Here is a 21,142-nt window from a genome sequence, read left to right as displayed (position 1 = left end):
GTGGGTCTTTCTCCTGCTGTTCTTGTGATAGCGAATAAGTCTTATGAGACCTGATGGTGTTATAAAGAGGAGTTCCCCTGCACACGCTCTGTTTTGTCTACCACCATGTAAGAAGTCCCTTTGGTCTTCCTTCGTCTTCCACCATGATTGGGAGGCCTCCTCAACCATGTGGAACTGTGAATCAATTAAACCTCTTTCAATTATAAACTACCCAGTCTCAGGTATGTCTTTATTAGCAGTGTGAGAACAGACTAATACAATGCCCATTTTCTCTTCTTTTTTTTTTTTTTTCCTCTACTTCCTTCCTGCTTCTTTTCCCTTCAGTGCAAATTCTAAGTTAAATACCAAATTAAATAGTATGTTAATAAATACTAAGTCTGTAAGTAGTGGGAAATACTGGTTGGAAGAGGAATAGAGGGAAATGGGAGAGAAAGTAGATAAGAAAATTAGAAAGCTATACTAAAAAAAAGCTTTGACTCCTCTGACAAGAAATCTTTTCTCAAAACCTTTTCTCCTTTTCCTTGGAAGGTTTCACCTATCAGATAGTTTTATTTTTAACTTTTTCAAGGTTAGGTGGGACTTCTTTGCCCTTTATTTTCGTTTTAGGGTTTGTTATATTTTACTTGCTGGCTTAAGAAGATGGGCCATTATATTTAAGAAAGATTTTTAGAAATAAATGCTTCAAAAATAAGTATTTTCTAAGACATGGTAACTGTAGAATGAAATTGAACAGTCACCTATATCCTACCCAACCTCTGCAAAGGAGATGGTAGCCTTTTTTTTTTTTTTTTTTTTTTTTTACATAAATGCAAACAGAAATACTCAAGTGATTTATCTTGTTTTCTGTTGCATACAATTATCATTTCTGGAATTCTGTGAAGTGTATTTCCAAGACACTGGAGTATTACCGCTACTCGTCCCCCTGTTCTTCTTACAGAAGGTGAATATTACAGAGATACATTCACAGAGATACATGATATAGATACGTCATGTCCTATCTCTGTTGATCTCATCGGACTATTTCCTTCAGATATTTAGTAAACATAAGTCCCTAAACTCCAATAGATCTCTAAGGGCATGTGATTGGTCTGTAATGCAAGATTGGAGGAGAAATATTTGTTTTTAAACATTTCATCTTCCTCATTATGAGCCTTTCGTATTTCTTCTTTCTTCTCATTCTCCTATTTTCCTTTTCTTGCTAATCTTCAGAACCTGACTTGGGAAAATGATGTCATATCAACCATTGACAATTAAGTAGAGATGTAAGTTCATGCTACGTTAGTTCCCATAGAAATTCACCTGTTAACCTTTACGTTGTCATTTTGTATCTAGTGGAATCCCATGTAACATCTTTTGAGGGGAAGAGATTGAAAGCCCACAACACATGGACACTGTTTTAAACCTCAGTCCATTCCTAGTATCTGTTACTGTGATATTGCCCTCAAGAGAAAGTTGTTCTAGGATGAAAGCCTGGAATTGAAAAGCTGGAGCCACGGATAGTGGTGGAAGAGGGCAGCATGCTGGAGGGAATTCTTGGTCAAGGGTGAGGCAAAATGTAATCAATGCATTACTTCCAAATCCCAAATTGAAGCCAGCTGGAAAAAAAGAAATCTGGGTGATGGGTGCCACATCACATAGAGTCAAACATAGCCAGGGGGTAGATGAGGCAGAAGTAGATACAACTATGCAGATCACAGTCCAGAGACAGAGAGGTTAATTCTATTTTACAACATAGGAATCTCTTTGGGGGTCACCTCTTGTCCATCTTTTAGTAGCTGTGCTCAGCAAATATAGCCTGACATGTGGGTTCTTACCTCAGTAATTCTTATTTACCACTTAGTGGAAGTTTTCAACATTGTTCTTTTTAAAGCAGGCTAGTCCTCTGTCTAAATAATGAGGATCTGTTGTGCCCTGAGCCTTAAAACTAGAGGTACTACCAAGGAAAATAGCAGGTATGAACTAGATGCTAATATTTATTCAATGCAGGTCACACCATGCATATGACTAGAGACTACTTGTAAGATCCAATTGAATGTTCCATCCTGTGATTATTATCTCTATTTTATAAATGAGGCAACTGAGTTTCAGAAATTTTAAAATCCCTGCCCAAGGTACATGATGAGTAGGCCTCATCTCTGCCACAGCAAAGCCAGCATTCTTTATTGCTCCCATATGTCCCCAACCTTTTTGATCACTGGAATCACAAAGTGTTCGTGAAAAATACAGATGCCTCAGAGCCTTTCCAACCTACTAAATCCAAATCTCCAAGGGACAAGTCTGAAAATCTGTATTTTAAATAGATACTTCAGTATTTGGAGGACAAGGCGAGTTTGGGAATCTTCCTCTAAGCCCTGCTGTGGCTTAAAGCGTTTGCTTCTCAGGTGGGTTGCATCCTGCAGCCCTAGCCAGTAAGGCACTTCTCTGTTTTGCTGGTTGTACTGAGAGAAAATCTGTCACCAGGACTACCTGGACAGAGCATTCAGAAATGGATGCAAGAAACATGGACAGAGGTAACAAATGTTGGCCTCCTTCATCCCTTTGCCTAATCTCTGCTCTGTGTCCATTCCCACTCCCATTGCCTGCTTCTCGCTGATCCTCTGGAATCTTCGGCACTGGAGCTTGGCACGCTCTTCCTTGGCCTGTCTCTCCCTCAATTTCCCTGGCTGGTCTCCTGAGTCCTCTGGTTACTGTGTCATGCCAAGAGGCATCAGAAGCAAGTCATCTCTGGTTCTTTTCCGCAGCAAAGAGATATGTTTTCCCTCGCATTTTCTGGTGAGAGATGAGAATTAGTGGAATGCTGTGACTTCCTCCAACTTGTTTTTTTCTCTCTCAGATTCTTCATCATAAAAATAAGGTGGAAGGTGGGAGAGAATTTGGAAAATGTGGTAAATTAGATGAGCTCCTATGGAGTTTTCTCCGTGCAACTTTCTGCAAATCTACAAATGTTATTTAGCAGCAACAGGTGCCATCTCTCATGAGAAGAGAATGCAATTGCTATCTTAAACCTTACAGAAATGAGAGCTTGGGCCTGGCATACTGGCTCACACCTGTAATCCCAGCACTTTGGGAGGCCAAGAAGGGTGAATCACGAGGTCAGGAGTTCAAGACCAGCCTAGCCAATATGGTGAAACCCCATCTCTACTAAAAATACAAAAATTAGCCGGGCATGGTGGCACATGCCTGTAGTCCCAGCTACTCAGGAGGCTCAGGCAGAAGAATCACTTGAACCCGGGAGGTGGAAGTTGCAGTGAGCCAAGATTGCGTTATTGCACTCCAGCCTGGGCAACAGAGCGAGACTCCATCTCAAAAAAAAAAAAAAAAAAAAAAGAAATGAGTTAGTTTTAAACATCTTGGTGTCAGTGAAAGTACCTCTAAACAAAAATTCAATTGGCATTAGGTACACAATGGTATCTTCAAAACCTTATAGGTTGCTGTATGGCTGATGATGTCATGCACTGCAGTACTCAGGGAAAAGAGGTGATATGAAAGCAAGAATGTTAACAACATTTGTGGTTTCCTTGGTTCTTTATGGCTATAGCTAATGGGCTTGGCCTATACATTAGTGGGACAGGGATTCCCATGGGGTGGTCTGAAGGAGACTGAAGCTTCCTTCCACTCCTTCCTTCTCAGTCTTCTACTTTTAGCTTGCCATAACGTCTGAAGTCTCACTATTCAATATTCATGCCTTTGAGGGAATTTAGGAATCCCATGCTAAATTGCACGTACAGCAGCAGATGACTATTCTTTCACAATTTTTAGTCATAACAGGAGTTGGTTAAATCATTGGAATGAATTAGACTCACTGAGAATACTAGCGGAAATGGAAAGGATGCTTCTAGAATTGAGAGAATGCTGTGTTGCTAAACCAGGAATGTAGAAAGATATAGTGACAGGGATGTGAACATAACATCTTAACACTGCCTGTGAAAATATTAATCATTTACCAAATATCTCAATTTCTCTCTCAGGGGAATTTCTTGGAATTAGAGCAATAATATCTATTAAGATCTGAAAACCTGAGCAAGGTCATAGAAGCGATTTTGATTCCCATTCATTCTTCTCCTTTTGAATATTTTTTGTGTGTTGCAGACTTTTCTCAGGCTAATAATAGTCTGGTCACCTTGCCTTTCATTAGTAGGTTAATATAAAAGCAATTTTAAAAAATATCTTCAATGACTACATCAATACTAAAATTTATATTAATGTCACTAGAATATATTACTTTGAATTATGGCCCAGATCCTAAATGTTAATGGAGATAGCAAGAAACATTTTGGCAGGATTTTAAGACATTAGCATAAATTAATTTCTTGCAACTTGCTTACTTTTGGTCCTGAGGAAAGTGGGTAAGTGACTCCCTCTAGAGTGATTTCTCTGCTATTATATTATACCACATTTGCAAAGGAGATACTTTGGAATGGCAAAAAGAGAGAAAAGATTAAAAAAAGGAAATTTAAAATAAATTTCTTTGAGTTTTAAGTCACAGTCTCTTCCTTTGACTAGGTATTTACAAGAATATTTTATTACAAGAAAGCACTGGTGTTTGTTTTGTTTTGTTTTCCCTTTTCTTCATTGCTAGTTGGTTACCCTCAAATACAGTTCCTGTTGGGAAAGACAAGATAGATGCACAATTATTTCTCTTTAGTTACTAATTTTCAGAGTAAAGAGTCAGCGCAAAAGCTACCTCCAAAAGGACAATTTAGTTTTAGCTTAGTTTTGCTCTGATTTGTTGGATTTTATTAAGACACCCTGAGCTTTTATTGTCTTGAAACACACACAAAAATATATTTTTTAGAAATAATATAAACCAAAAAAAAACTGGAGTGAGACTGCCTGGATTCACATCTCAGAACTGTCCTTGGTTAAATCTGTGATGAGGCCACAATGCTTCGTCTTTTTATGGTTTATTTTCCTCATCTGCAAAGTTGAGATGATAATGGTATTTTAGCTGGAACTATTGCCCTTAGACATGGGCAAGACCTGCCTTTTTTCTCATACTTTAGAAGTTCCCATATTACAATTAACACAAGTAACCAAAGCGCTCAAGAGACCCGCCATAGAAATTAAGAGAGAGCCAGAGAAATTGAGGAAGAGACAGGAAGGGTATGCCAAGCATACCGTTGGCTTGTCACTTAGAATCCAGTGTCAGAACTGGCATAGTGCAACCTGTGCCTCTAAATATCTGTTCTCATGACTAACGCCATTCAGGCCCCAGGAGACTGCTGCTCCACGTTTGCCGTATGTCCTCAGTACAAAGGTTGCTATGTCCTAATGCTGTTAAGGCTCAAAGGGTCATGGTGCTGCTATCAGAGTTGGACACTTTGAGAATGCAGGGAGGAACTGGGAGGTAGAAGGACTTAGGTGAGAGAGAAAACAAATCAACTTGTCAAACCTTTTCAGATCACATGAATGGAATAGAAGGTTGAATAACAACATTTCATTTCCCAGTCATGCTGATCATTCATTTTCTTCCTCCTCTTGGGTCAGTTTTCACAATTCTAGAGGTGTAAGTTAGTGCAGCATTCAATAGTTATACATATTACTCAGAGGCTAAGTGATATGTTGCAATATTAAACAATTCATATTGCTCTGAATTTTGTATATATGTAGGAGCAGATATGAAATGTTTGAAGCATGATAATTTTTCTTTAAAATGGCAACTAGATGTACACTGAATTCCATTTTTGCAAACTATTTTGAAATACGTATAAGATTTAACTAAAATTAAACCATAAGAATATTTTATGTAAAAATGTTATTTAATTCTTAGATCATTTCGGATGATTATATATCAGAATCATAATAGAAATAGAAAATTTGAAAGTACAGCTCAACAAAACCCAGAAACATAAATATAAATATAGAAATAGAATATTTTCAAAGAAGCCACATGTTAAATATTAGGGCACATGTACCCTAGAACTTAAAGTATAATAAAAAATATGTATATATTAAAAAAAGTGAAAACAGTGAAAGAAAGGAGATCGTGCAGCAATGGTTGAATTCAGACTTTGATAATATCTAGCTTTCAGTGATAAAAAAAAAAACATGGTTGCATTACATGTTTTAAAAGACAAGTGATAGTGCCAAAGAGTTAGATAATTACTAACAAATTAGGCACAAAAATGAACTGTGCCGAGTTCACTGAATTTATCAGTGACTAGTCTGCTGGCAACCTGGTCATGAGCAGTTTCCAGTGCATTGTGGTGGGAGAGGCCAGTGTGCGATGGGTGGAAGAATGAATGGAATCTGAGGACGTGGAATTGGGTCCTTTAAAAAAAAAAAAAAAAAAAAAAAAAAAAGTATGGCTGGGAAGGAGAAGAGAAAACTGATTGTTGATGGGAAAGAAACAAGAGAAGAGGGAAATTTGATGATGGAATTGGAAAAGAGAGAGAAAGAGGGGAGGAGGGAATGAGAGAGAGAGAGAAAGACAGAGAGAGGAGGTATGGCGTAGAGCAGCTATAAAAAGGTGGAAGGGAAGTTGTGTGACTCTTTATAGTTCTTGGGAGAATGCAAGGGTATGGAAAGGGAGCCAGCCTAATAATGAATGCAGAAGTTTCCATCCTAGGAGGTTTGTGTAGTGTAGAACAATCCATGGGTGTGGGTGGGGGTGTGTGAATAGGAACAATCACAGTTGCATTATCATCATGATTAGTAGGTGGAGACAAGGTGGAGAAAGTCTGAACAGGTAAATTGAGAGGGGAAAAGGTTTAAGAAAAAACTAGGTTTTCAAGAAATCAAGTCCTAAATGCAGATATTACCTGATGTCAAAGACATTTTCATAGAGTGGATACAATCACTATAAAACTTGAGGTTGGTCACTGAAATTCATAGGTGGGGAGACAAGTGCTCAAATCAGATGGCATTGAACCCCATACAGAATAGTTAGGTTGCCTGTTTCCCCACTAAAGCTCTGATTTCTCTCTCTCACTCTCTCTCTCCCTCTCCCTCTCTCACTCTCCCTCTCTCCCTCTCCCTCTCCCTCTCCCTCTCCCTCTGCCTCTCTCACTCTCCCTCTCTCACTCTCCCTCTCCCTCTCCCTCTCCCTCTCTCACTCTCCCTCTCTCACTCTCCCTCTCCCTCTCCCTCTCCCTCTCTCACTCTCCCTCTCTCACTCTCCCTCTCCCTCTCCCTCTCTCACTCTCCCTCTCTCACTCTCCCTCTCCCTCTCCCTCTCCCTCTGTGTGTGTCTCTCTCTCAATATATATATATGTATGTGTATATATATATACACACACACATAAACATAGAAATATATATATATACATATACACACATAGAAAACCAATTGCACAAGCACTTTCTTATTTCCAATGTAGCTAATGCATATGTGAAGCAATACTTTTTACATTTTATTGATTTTTTTAAGAAGCCTGTCAAGGGTTGAATAAAAAATGGCCAGATAGTGATTTCTTTTTAAGATTTGCTGCAAAATCTTTGAAATGCAGGGGTGGGGAATGATAACGGGGAATGAAAAAGAAGGAATAATTGTCATCCTATAATCTTATATTCATATGTGACTTGGCTTTCTACCAACAAAAGGATTAGAAGAATGGCCAGCGAAACATAGATGTACAAGTCCAATATTATAGATTTAAGGAGAATCAGAGGATACAAGAAACATCCCAGCAGTTTCTTCTTGAATATTAGTGTATCTGGCAGGCTGGGATAAGGTAGGTGTTTATTTTAAATTTTAAAATATTTTATGTTCCCTTCTTTACTCATAGGGTTGGTTTACTGATCACTCTCTTGGAGCCTTGAGCATGTCAGTTACCATTTTCAAGCTTCTTGTTCTCAATCTGCAAAACAGGTACAAATATATGCCTCCCAGGAATGCTGGGATGGCACATCTCATATTACACATAACACGTGAATACATATTAGAATCCTTTTTTTATGCTTTATCTTTTTTTTCCAACTTGAAAGCAGGGATAATGCAATTTGCCTCTGTGTATTCCTCATGTTGCATAGAGGTGTAAATCGTTTTGCAGGCATGCAATACATATGTTCATTAACTATTTTGAAGCATCCTTGTTTGAAAAAGAAGGGCTACAGTTAATTCTCTTTTACACATTTTTTAAAAAATGGAGTCTAACTATATTCATATTTATTTCTTGAATCAAAAATTAGTCTGATGTGCAATGTGGAAATGAGTCATAATACTTAATAACACTTTAAGAATTCTCAGATATATGTGTACTCTCTTCTGAGAGGTGAAATGAATTGCTTAAATGTGAAAATTCAGTTCTGGTGGGGCTAAAACAGAACTTACTGCTAGGGATTCCTTGAAAATCATCCTGACTAAATCAAGATACAGGATTGAAGGAAGGGCACTGGAAGTGATAGTGAAATGAATACAAAGATCTTAAGGATCTTGGGAGAAAATGCAAGGGATGGCAATCTAGAAGAAGCAATATTTATATATAAAGCTCCTTATACAAAACTTGCAGTTTTCTCTTCATTCCAGCATCCACAAATAAATACCCTAAGTGAGAATAGCACAGAATCTGCACATTTTTCAAAATGTGAAGACTGTATTCTGTTTTCATTATTTTAGAAGAAAATTTTTGTGTGATTTACATGTATCTTTAAGAAATATCCCTTGAATTTGTGGAGAATATGTGTGCATTTATTTAATGAACTGAGGCATCATTCTGCAGAGAAGGACTCATCCACCAATAAGAATCAGTTTTAATTTCTCATCTCCTTTTTGATTAGTTCTTCTTTTATTCACATTTGTTTGTAGAGGAAAACATTTTAATCGTAGTATTAATTGACTCAGAAAAATTATGTAAAAAGACTTATAAATTTAGTTGTGAACTGTACATGGAAGCTTATTTCAAAGTACATGTTGGAATTCAAATGCTAGTGTTTAGAAATCTATTTAATAACTGGTAATTTGACTGAATTGAACCATGTCATTATTATTTCTTGAGTGCCACTCAAAATAACCTTTTTTATTTTTACACATTTACTAGAGAAAAATAGGAAACTTAGATAAACATTCTTTCAGCTTGAGATAATCACGAGATAGTCACTAGTAACATTTTTATATCTAGCCTTCCAAATAGATATGTAGTCAGATATATGCATTTCCTCTAAAATATAAGTTCCATGAGGCCATAAGTGGGCAATTGAATGGATGAATGCATATTTAACAGACTTAAATTAAAACCTACATACAATTTTAAACATACTGTTTTCTTATAAAATGTTTTTTTATTAAGTATATGTCTATCACATACTTTTTAATGACTACATATAACCTTTTGATTTGTATCAAAAAACTTATCAGTCCCCAAAGCTGAATATTTAGATTATGTTTAATTCTATTGCAATTGAAAGCAGTACTGTAATTGATATTTTCTAAGTGACATCTTTGGCTATATTTACAATTATTATATCAAAATTATTTTCTAGACATGGGATACTGTATAAATGAGAAGCTGTTTAAAGATTTTTGATACACACCTTTGTGTAATGCTAAAAAAGTTTGTGATAACTGAAATTATCACAGGCAGTGAATGGCAGGGCTTATTTTCTGACTCTTGCCAATGAATTATAATTTTAATATGATCTGTTTGATATTTTTTAAAATGAGATTTAATATTAGCCTGTAGTATGTGTAAATATTTTATTAATATATTTTAGGGTTACTAGTGTTTTCTTTTGAAGGTGTCAAAACTTTATTTTTCTCATATTCACTATCATTTTTTATATGTCAGAGATTGGTCATTTAGATTTTACTCTATCTCCCAATATTTTATTTATTTAATATTTTAATATTTACACACACATATCTGTAACTCTTTGCAAATCATTGCCCTTTTCTTTTAAGAAACTGCCTTTGGGGTCATATTTTGGAAGAAATGGTGTTATACAAATGATATTATACTAACACTTCTATTTTCCTCTAAAGTTTTGTTTATAGATGAGGTTATTTTATATATTTAACAAGCTATGTTTTACTTTAAGGCTTCGTTTTTTTTACCTTTACATCTTGAACTCGCTGGAATTTACATTGTTGTTATAAATGAGGCCTTTTTTTTTCATTGTATATTCTATGGAGTTATTGCTGGCATATAAGGAAGTGATGGATTTGATCTTGGTTGTTTTTTCACCTGCAACTTGACTGAATATTCTCATTGGTCAACTCTCTCATTGGTGCCCATGTTCTTGCTTGGCCCAAAGCCAGTGTCCAAAGAAAGGTGTGAAGGGAAGTACAGCCCATTGCTCTGGGCATCAGTACTGATGTGCTTTCCAGAGACGGTCATTGTGTTTTATTTAATCTGCACTGATTGCCCCTAGTCCAACCTTAACAGTTAGTGGGGTCCACTCAGGCTCTCTGTATGCCTCACAAGAGGGACTCTTCCTTTCATGCAGGGATCTGGGTGCTGATCAGGTGACCCTTCACCTTGGTCTTGCCAGCGCTGTTTCTTGCAGAAATTTCTTAAAATTTTGTGCTGTAAATGGCGTCTTTATTTTTCTGCTTTCAGGCACAGGTATAGATTTTGGTATCTTTTTACTTTCTTTTTATTATATTAATGGGATTTGGGAAGTAGGGAGAATGTGGACTCTTTTTTTCCTTGAACCAGAAATCTTTAAAGTCAATTCCATTTGTTGGTTATCCTGTGCATCTTATAATTTAGAGTCGAAGGAGGGGAAACCAAAACTTTAAAATAGCAGTGGTTGTTTCTAGAAGCCACATTTGCCTACGCTCATGTCCATTTTCTGTTGCAGCACTCAGTAATGTTGTGGTACAGTTAATGAGCACTCTCTTTGACATAGACAAGGAATCGATGCATGTTGTGTTTCTCAGCAACTTCTCAATGTACAAGGCACACAGTCAAGGTAGGGGGAGCCTTGTGATCTTTTTTCTGGTGTAAATAGAAGTCACTGGGTCACCTAGCCCAGGTGCATTTGCATCTGATCTTTATTTTTAATTAAAGAATGCGACTTTCAGGGCTACAGCTTTCATTGGTGACTTTCAAGTGTTTCAGGCAGAAAGGAGTTGCCGTGTCAAAATAGGAAGGCTTTCCAGTCCTGCAGAAATGACAACTCACAGGCGCTTAATGAACTGTGTTGGTTGACTTTATGCAGTGCGATTGCCAACACCTTTACCACTCACTCACATAAGACGTTTAGAATGGTTCTTAGTGTTTGGAAGAGCCATTCTCTTAGTAGTCAATACTGCAGTCCTGAAGAGAATGGACTTAAAGGAGGAGAGCCTGCTGGTGAATCCTCTGGTGCATAAAGCCCGTGATCTATATGGTATGGCCATTTGACATGCAGACCAATAGAATGGCTGGTTGTCATGAGTGGCTATCAGAGATTGCAGGTGGGGCAGGGTAACTGACTTCCTTGCCTTTGGCAACAGAGATACAGGGATGTAGCGTGTTTTGTATTCTCTTGCCACATTAGTGAGCAAGAGACTCACATCCACTCACCAGACTTCTCATAGTTCCTAGATTTCAGGTCATGCTCTAAGAACAGCCAAGTTTCGTCTCCTTTTTAACCATAAATAGAAGTACTAGGCTTGCGTGATAAACTCTTCTGGGCTCTAAGTCATTGCGCACTGTTCTATGCTGAGCTTCAGATCTGCTGGGATATTTTCTGCTACATGAGTGCCTTCCATTCTGAATATTTTATACATTCTGCACAGGCTTGGCAGAATAAGGGCTTTCACCAGTGATGAATTCATAGGACACACATTGGCAGCTTTCCTGAACTGTTTACTTTCATAACATCATCAGCAATTAGCCTGTAAAGTAGAAATTTAAATGAAATCCACAAACAAACACGCCTTTGAATCAGCTAGTAACTGGAGAAGGGCCTAAAGAGATTGTATGTAATTAGGCAGGACGAGAGTTGAGAGGAAATTAATCAAGGGGAGGAGCGTAAAGAGCACTGAGTTCTTTCACTATAGCTTTAAAAAATTCTGTAATTCCAAAGGGAAGAGAAAAGAATGGCATGCAATATGGTAGAGCAAATCAATACCTATTTATCCTATTTACTGACACATTTACTATTTACCTTAGAGCTGTGCTGATCGCTGGAGATACAAAAGAGAGGGAAGCAAGAGGTGTTATTTATTTAGCACCTTCTGTGTAGCAGATGCTGTCATATTTATTTTCAAAGCACTTTATTATCTTTAGTTTTGAGAGTATTCTGCAAAGTAAGGATTTTATTTACAGGTGATGACTTTACAGGTGAAGAGTCACTCAAGAACAATGGTGTACAAAAGAATGTGGTGTGGACATTATTGAGGGGTAAGTCCCACTGCTGCTGGGGCTGTGGCCTATGGACCTTAACTGCCGCCAGGATTCAAAGAAAGGAGAGGTCAATATGGGTTGGAATAATCAAGAGAGGTTTCATGGAAGCTGGAGAAGTAAATATGACTCAACACATGGGTAGGAGATTAAGGAAGTGAGGGAGTCCAATGGAATGGGCTTTTAGGAAGGTATTCTCTTTAGTTACTTTTTTGTCATGTCATGTTTGCCTCTTAAAAGGATGACCTCTACAATGAGTGAAGAAAACTAGACAGGGATTGTTTGACAGGAATTGTTTGTGTGTGTGCATGGTTGTGTGTGTGTGTGAGAGAGAGACACAGAGAGAGAGAGAGAGAGGATTAAGAGCTTGTGGGAGCCAGGGGTGGGATGGTGGTAGTTTAGATAGCACTAGAGAGACATCTGGAAACAATTCTTTCACAGGCTACGTGCATTAAGACTGTTAAGTGCTACTCGACAGGGTTTCCAGCACACTTGCAACTATAAGGGAGCTGGCTTAGCTATAGCTGAAGTGTCTGATATGTGAATTTTCATTTAGGGGAAAATAAAGCATCTCCTACGAGAATGTCAAAAGTGCAGAATTTGTTTTAGAGTCAAGCATTAGAAAAAATCACAATGTTGTTTAACTCTGTTCTGGCAGACAACTTTATAATTTACAAAGATCTTTCAACTCCCTGTGTCTTCTTTAAATTTTAGCTTTGTAAAGATTCTGATGAGGAAGAGACGATATTTTTAAACCTATTTTACATATGATGAAACTAAGGTCCTGAGATATAACTTTATTTGGCTGAGAGTACATATCCATATATCCTTTTTTATTCAAAATGAGCACCAATATTTCTATAAAGATGTTTGTAACAATCTAGCCAAGACATTATATTATCATAGCATCCTAAGTAAATACCTATAATAGCATTTATTCATTGCACAATCATTACTACTTGGAATATTTTTTTCCAAGGGCAAAGCCTATACCTTATTGCCATTGTGTTGCCATTACTCAGAAGTGCCTGGCATATGACAGATGCTCAGTAAATATCTATTGAATGAACTGAGGAATGGAGCCTTGCAAAAATCAAAAACACTGGTGCTATGAATTTGGTGAGTCACCAAGAAGTCTACCCAAAATAAGACTGTCCTGTCATTTTTATTTTTTATTTTAAGAGACAGAGTCTCACTCTGTCACTCAAGCTGGAGTGCAGTGGCACTACCATAGCTTACTGTAGCCTCGAACTCCTGGGCTCAAGTGATCCTCCCACCTCAGCTTCACAAGTAGCTGGGACTACAAGTGTGTACCACTGCACCTGGCTTATTCTATCATTTATACAAAGGAGGTGTGCAATGCCAGAGCCTTCCCTGCTCTTTGTGGCTCCATCGTATCAGCTGTCTTTGGCACAGGGTATAGGGTTGAAAACAAGTGAACTAGGTTTCATTTTCTAAGTAGACAAGGTATTTTCTATAGACTGTCTTTCTTTCACTTTGGTTTGGAAAGGCAGACCCAACCCCTGAAAAGTCATGGTTTTCAGGCAGAAAAGGAAGAGGAGTTGGTGAGAAGCAAGGACCGAGTGAAAGGTAATGGCAGGTGGTGAGTGTTTATTGAGTGGATTTACTTGTCAGTTCTCAATCCCATTGATTAAGTTTGAAGCTCTAAGCTTTCATTAAGAGACAGGTATTTAACTTGCACGAATCAATGCTAATTCACTTTAGTTGAATATCTTACTTCATTAGTCTCTTAATATTTAAAACACTCCATGCATATCAGAAGCCCTCATGCCTTGATTAGGAAGCCAGTAACCAGGCGCGATCTGAGGACAGCTGCAAGAAAACCAACAGCACGCTAAGACCTGCTCGTGGAAAGCCAGTCTTGCAGCACAACTGCTACTGTCACTACAGTTATGAACATTATTTTGAATCTTCAACTTGGAAAACAAATTTCAATGGTATCATAGTTAACTTCCTCTTAAAGCTTAGATATTCACAATTTTCTAGTGAATTTTTGAGAATTGAGTAAAATCCTCTAGCCAGCCTTCAGGGATACTGTGGATGACCTAATCACAGCCAAGAGGACTGAATGTAGCCAGAAAGAAATAAGACATATTACATAAGCCCTACTATTTGCTCATCCCCGTTACTTTATAGCCACTATTGCCACAGACAAGTCTTTGCCAGGGATTATATTGTATAGTGTCTAATTCCAGGGTTGGGAAATGGAGTTGCATTGATGATTAGAGAATTGGCTTGGTACATAGCCAAGTGCAAATGGCTGTAACTTCATGTTGGATTCTGCTGACATGCTCTTTTCTTCTTGGCTTCTGAACACCATCACCTCTGCCCCTCTGGCTCCTGGCTGTCCTGCATGCTCTCATCTCCCAGTACATGATGTCAAAGAACCCTCAGGAATCAGTCTTCTAGACAGACATGAGCTAAAGATTCTGACATAACTGCTCAGGGGATTGGCTTCAAGGCATTAAATTTGCACAGGGGGGAAAAAAAAGCAAGGAAAATCAGATTTTAGAAACTTGAGTACCAGAAGGGGTATGGGTTACTGGAGGATAGATGTTCTCAAATCTTTTTTAAAACAGTAATTATGCATTATCTCTAATGCTGAGTGGCAAAGGTGAAATCCATGCAATAACTGGAGGACTTGACAAGTGAATCATGCTTGCTGATCTTCTGTTTTATACGATGCATTATATAGGGTTTGCACTCAATAAATATTTGCCCTGAACAATGGCCCTCATGCCTTCCTTTTTTTCTCTGACTTTGAGTCATCAGCCATATGATACCCAAGGAGTCTTCAGCTGGTTAGCAAGATGCATGATCTTGTTGGCCATCAAAAGATTGAAGCAGAGAATGTGGGAAGCAATCAGGCTGGGTGGAGGAAGCAAAGCTACTCTCTAATTATTTCTCAGCCACTGTGCTCCTCTCACACCTCTTCTGGGACTGCTTCTTTTTCTTTTTTTTTTTTTTTTTTTTGTAAGTAGTGGGATCAAAGTGACCAAGTGCCTCTTCCCGAATATTGTGGCAAAACCAGCCTTGTAAACCAGGGTGGTGGAATAGTCCTTACTTTGCTGCCAAAGTGAAATAAAGTGCTAAAGCCCCAAACCTGACATGAAACAGGAATAGGTCTTAAATGTAGCCACAAATCTCCTCACATCTTTCTCTTTTTGAGTGATCTAAATGAAGATCCAATGCAACAGTTACCTCTATGCAGTATTTCTCTAAGGACATGGGGTTTATTTAAATAAAGACAACTTAAAAATCTGGATTCCAAATTTTCACTGTGTCTTCAGAGGACTGAAGACATTTTAAAGACAGTTACTAAGTTTGACTGGAAACTCATTTTAGTTCTTATATTCATTGTGGTTCCTATTGTCGTCTTCCCATAATTTAAATGGAAATGAATCAAAACAAGGGGATCAGACATAAATATCACAACAAAATCAATGTGCTGATTTGATCAGATAAGCATAAAATATACCTAGTATCGAAAATATTTTTTAAAATGTACAGACTGTGATGAGGCAATATCAGTGTAATGAATATGGGTTGGATTTCAACTTTGTGCAAGCACTTGCATACATTATTTCATTTAGTACCCAAAACAACTCTGGGAAATAAAAATGGTAAAATAGAACATGTGGGTACTTATTTCACCAAGATTTTGAAATGCTTAAATAAGATAGTTAACTACATGGATGGCAAAATTTCTTGTGCATAGTATAATTGATGTTTAATAACAATAATGTATTCCCTTTTGAACTTTACATGAGAGGAAACAGAAGCTTAATGACATCAGGTCACTTTCCCAAAGTCTTATTGCTGGTGAGTGGTAGCACAATAGTTCCAGAACCCACTTGTGAGGAAATAAGGCTTTTAGGACCCCAGATTTCTCTGACCCTGTCATAAAAATATTTTTCCAGCTCACAGAAAGCAGATGGGGTAAACAGAATAGTTAGGCAATAAAGACCTGCAGTCGGGAGCCAAGATGGCCTAATAGGAACGGCTGTGGTCTACAGCTCCCAGTGTGAGCGACGTAGAAGACGGGTGATTTCTGCATTTCCATCTCAGGTACCGGGTTCATCTCACTAGGGAGTGCCAGACAGTGGGCGCGGGTCAGTGGGTGCGCGCACCCTGCGCGAGCCGAAGAAGGGCGAGGCATTGCCTCACTCGGGAAGCGCAAGGGGTTAGGGAGTTCCCTTTCCTAGTCAAAGAAAGGGGCGACAGACGGCACCTGGAAAATCGGGTCACTCCCACCCTAATACTGTGCTTTTCCGACGGGCTTAAAAAACAGCGCACCAGGAGATTATATCCTGCACCTGGCTCAGAGGGTCCTACGCCCACGGAGTCTCCCCAATTGCTAGCACAGCAGTCTGAGATCAAACGGCAAGGCGGCAGCGAGGCTGGGTGAGGGGCGCCCGCCATTGCCCAGGCTTGCTTAGGTAAACAAAGCAGCCAGGAAGCTCCAACTGGGTGGAGCCCACCACAGCTCAAGGAGACCTGCCTGCCTCTGTAGGCTCCACCTCTGGGGGCAGGGCACAGACAAACAAAAAGACAGCAGTAACCTCTGCAGACTTAAATGTCCTTGTCTGACAGCTTTGAAGAGAGTAGTGATTCTCCCAGCACGCAGCTGGAGATCTGGGAACTGGCAGACTGCCTCCTCAAGTGGGTCCCTGACCCCTGACCCCCGAGCAGCCTAACTGGGAGGCACCCCCCAGCAGGGGCAGACTGACACCTCACACGGCCAGGTACTCCAACAGACCTGCGGCCCAGGGTCCTGTCTGTTAGAAGGAAAACTAACAGAAAGGACATCCACACCAAAAACCCATCTGTATATCACCATCATCAAAGACCAAAAGTAGATAAAACCACAAAGATGGGGAAAAAACAGGGCAGAAAAACTGGAAACTCTAAAAAGCGGAGCGCCTCTCCTCCTCCAAAGGAATGCAGTTCCTCACCAGCAACGGAACAAAGCTGGACGGAGAATGACTTTGACGAGCTGAGAGAAGAAGGCTTCAGACGATCAAATTACTCCAAGCTACGGGAGGATATTCAAACCAAAGGCAAAGAAGTTGAAAACTTTGAAAAAAATTTAGAAGAATGTATAACTAGAATAACCAATACAGAGAAGTGTTTAAAGGAGCTGATGGAGCTGAAAACCAAGGCTCGAGAACTACATGAAGAATGCAGAATCCTCAGGAGCCGATGTGATCAACTGGAATAAAGGGTATCAGTGATGGAAGATGAAATGAATGAAATGAAGCAAGAAGGGAAGTTTAGAGAAAAAAGAATAAAAAGAAATGAGCAAAGCCTCCAAGAAATATGGGACTATGTGAAAAGACCAAATCTACATCTGATTGGTGTACCTGAAAGTGACGGGGAGAATGGAACCAAGTTGGAAAACACTCAGCAGGATATTATCCAGGAGAACTTCCCCAATCTAGCAAGGCAGGCCAACATTCAGATTCAGGAAATACAGAGAATGCCACAAAGATACTCCTCGAGAAGAGCAACTCCAAGACACATAATTGTCAGATTCACCAAAGTTGAAATGAAGGAAAAAATGTTAAGGGCAGCCAGAGAGAAAGGTCGGGTTACCCTCAAAGGGAAGCCCATCAGACTAACAGTGGATCTCTCGGCAGAAACTCTACAACCTAGAAGAGAGTGGGGGCCAATATTCAAGATTCTTAAAGAAAAGAATTTTCAACCCAGAATTTCATATCCAGCCAAACTAAGCTTCATAAGTGAAGGAGAAATAAAATACTTTACAGACAAGCAAATGCTGAGAGATTTTGTCACCACCAGGCCTGCCCTAAAAGAGCTCCTGAAGGAAGCACTAAACATGGAAAGGCACAACAGGTACCAGCCACTGCAAAATCATGCCAAATTGTAAAGACTATAGAGGCCAGGAAGAAACTGCATCAACTAATGAGCAAAATAACCAGCTAACATCATAATGACAGGATCAAATTCACACATAACAATATTAACTTTAAATGTAAATGGACTAAATGCTCCAATTAAAAGACACAGACTGGCAAATTGGATAAAGACTCAAGACCCATCAGTGTGCTGTATTCAGGAAACCCATCTCACGTGCAGAGACACACATAGGCTCAAAATAAAAGGATGGAGGAAGATCTACCAAGCAAATGGAAAACAAACAAAGGCAGGGGTTGCAATCCTAGTCTCTGATAAAACAGACTTTAAACCAACAAAGATCAAAAGAGACAAAGAAGGCCATTACATAATGGTAAAGGGATCAATTCAACAAGAAGAGCTAACTATCCTAAATATATATGCACCCAATACAGGAGCACCCAGATTCATAAAGCAAGTCCTGAGTGACCTACAAAGAGACTTAGACTCCCACACATTAATAATGGGAGACTTTAACACCCCACTGTCAACATTAGACAGATCAATGAGACAGAAAGTCAACAAGGATACCCAGGAATTGAGCTCAGCTCTGCACCAAGCAGACCTAATAGACATCTACAGAACTCTCCACCCCAAATCAACAGAATATACTTTTTTTTCAGCACCACACCACACCTATTCCAAAACTGACAACATAGTTGGAAGTAAATCTCTCCTCAGCAAATGTAAAAGAACAGAAATTATAACAAGCTATCTCTCAGATCACAGTGCAATCAAGCTAGAACTCAGGATTAAGAATCTCACTCAAAACTGCTCAACTACATGGAAACTGAACAACCTGCTCCTGAATGACTACTGGGTACATAACAAAATAAGGCAGAAATAAAGATGTTCTTTGAAACCAACAAGAACCAAGACACAACATACCAGAATCTCTGGGATGCATTCAAAGCAGTGTGTAGAGGGAAATTTATAGCACTAAATGCCCACAAGAGAAAGCAGGAAAGATCCAAAATTGACACCCTAACATCACAATGAAAAGAACTAGAAAAGCAAGAGCAAACACATTCAAAAGCTAGCAGAAGGCAAGAAATAACTAAAATCAGAGCAGAACTGAAGGACATAGAGACACAAAAAACCCTTCAAAAAATTAATGAATCCAGGAGCTGGTTTTTTGAAAGGATCAACAAAATTGATAGACCGCTAGCAAGACTAATAAAGAAAAGAGAAGAATCCAATAGATGCAATAAAAAATGATAAAGGGGATATCACCACCGATCCCACAGAAATACAAACTACCATCAGAGAATACTACAAACACCTCTACGTGAATAAACTAGAAAATCTAGAAGAAATGGATAAATTCCTCGACACATACACCCTCCCAAGACTAAACCAGGAAGAAGTTGAATATCTGGATAGACCAATAACAGGAGCTGAAATTGTGGCAATAATCAATAGCTTACCAACCAAAAAGAGTCTAGGACCAGATGGATTCACAGCTGAATTCTACCAGAGGTACAAGGAGGAACTGGTACCATTCCTTCTGAAACTATTCCAATCAATAGAAAAAGAGGGAATCCTCCCTAACTCATTTTATGAGGCCAGCATCATCCTGATACCAAAGCCGGGCAGAGACACAACCAAAAAAGAGAATTTTAGACCAATATCCTTGATGAACATTGATGCAAAAATCCTCAATAAAAGACTGGCAAACCGAATCCAGCAGCACATCAAAAAGCTTATCCACCATGATCAAGTGGGCTTCATCCCTGGGATGCAAGGCTGGTTCAATATATGCAAATCAATAAATGTAATCCAGCATATAAACAGAACCAAAGACAAAAACCACATGATTATCTCAATAGATGCAGAAAAGGCCTTTGACAAAATTCAACAACCCTTCATGCTAAAAACTCTCAATAAATTAGGTATTGATGGGATGTATCTCAAAATAATAAGAGCTATCTATGACAAACCCACAGCCAATATCATACTGAATGGGCAAAAACTGGAAGCATTCCCTTTGAAAACTGGCACAAGACAGGGATGCCCTCTCTCACCACTCCTATTCAACATAGTGTTGGAAGTTCTGGCCAGGGCAATTAGGCAGGAGAAGGAAATAATGCGCATTCATGTAGGAAAAGAGGAAGTCAAATTGTCCCTGTTTCCAGATGACATGATTGTATATCTGGAAAACCCCATCATCTCAGCCCAAAATCTCCTTAAGCTGATAAGCAACTTCAGCAAAGTCTCAGGATACAAAATCAATGTACAAAAATCACAAGCATTCTTATACACCAACAACAGACAAACAGAGAGCCAAATCATGAGTGAACTCCCATTCACAATTGCTTCAAAGAGAATAAAATACCTAGGAATGCAACTCACAAGGGATGTGAAGGACCTCTTCAAGGAGAACTACAAACCACTGCTCAAGGAAATAAAAGAGGATACAAACAAATGGAAGAACATTCCATGCTCATGGGTAGGAAGAATCAATATCGTGAAAATCGCCATACTGCCCAAGGTAATTTATAGATTCAATGCTATCCCCATGAAGCTACCAATGACTTTCTTCACAGAATTGGAAAAAACTACTTTAAAGTTCATATGGAACCAAAAAAGAGCCCGCATCGCCAAGTCAATCCTAAGCCAAAAGAACAAAGCTGGAGGCATCACGCTACCTGACTTCAAACTATACTACAAGGCTACAGTAACCAAAACAGCATGGTACTGATACCAAAACAGAGATATAGATCAATGGAACAGAACAGAGCCCTCAGAAATAACCTCACATATCTACAACTATCTGATCTTTGACAAACCTGACAAAAACAAGCTATGGGGAAAGGATTCCCTATTTAATAAATGGTGCTGGGAAAACTGGCTAGCCATATGTAGAAAGCTGAAACTGGATCCCTTCCTTACACCTTATACAAAAATCAATTCAAGATGGATTAAAGACTTAAACG

Source organism: Pongo abelii, chromosome 7 (assembly GCF_028885655.2).
Source record: "Pongo abelii isolate AG06213 chromosome 7, NHGRI_mPonAbe1-v2.0_pri, whole genome shotgun sequence".
Lineage (NCBI taxonomy): Eukaryota > Metazoa > Chordata > Mammalia > Primates > Hominidae > Pongo > Pongo abelii.
This window is presented reverse-complemented; position numbering follows the sequence as displayed.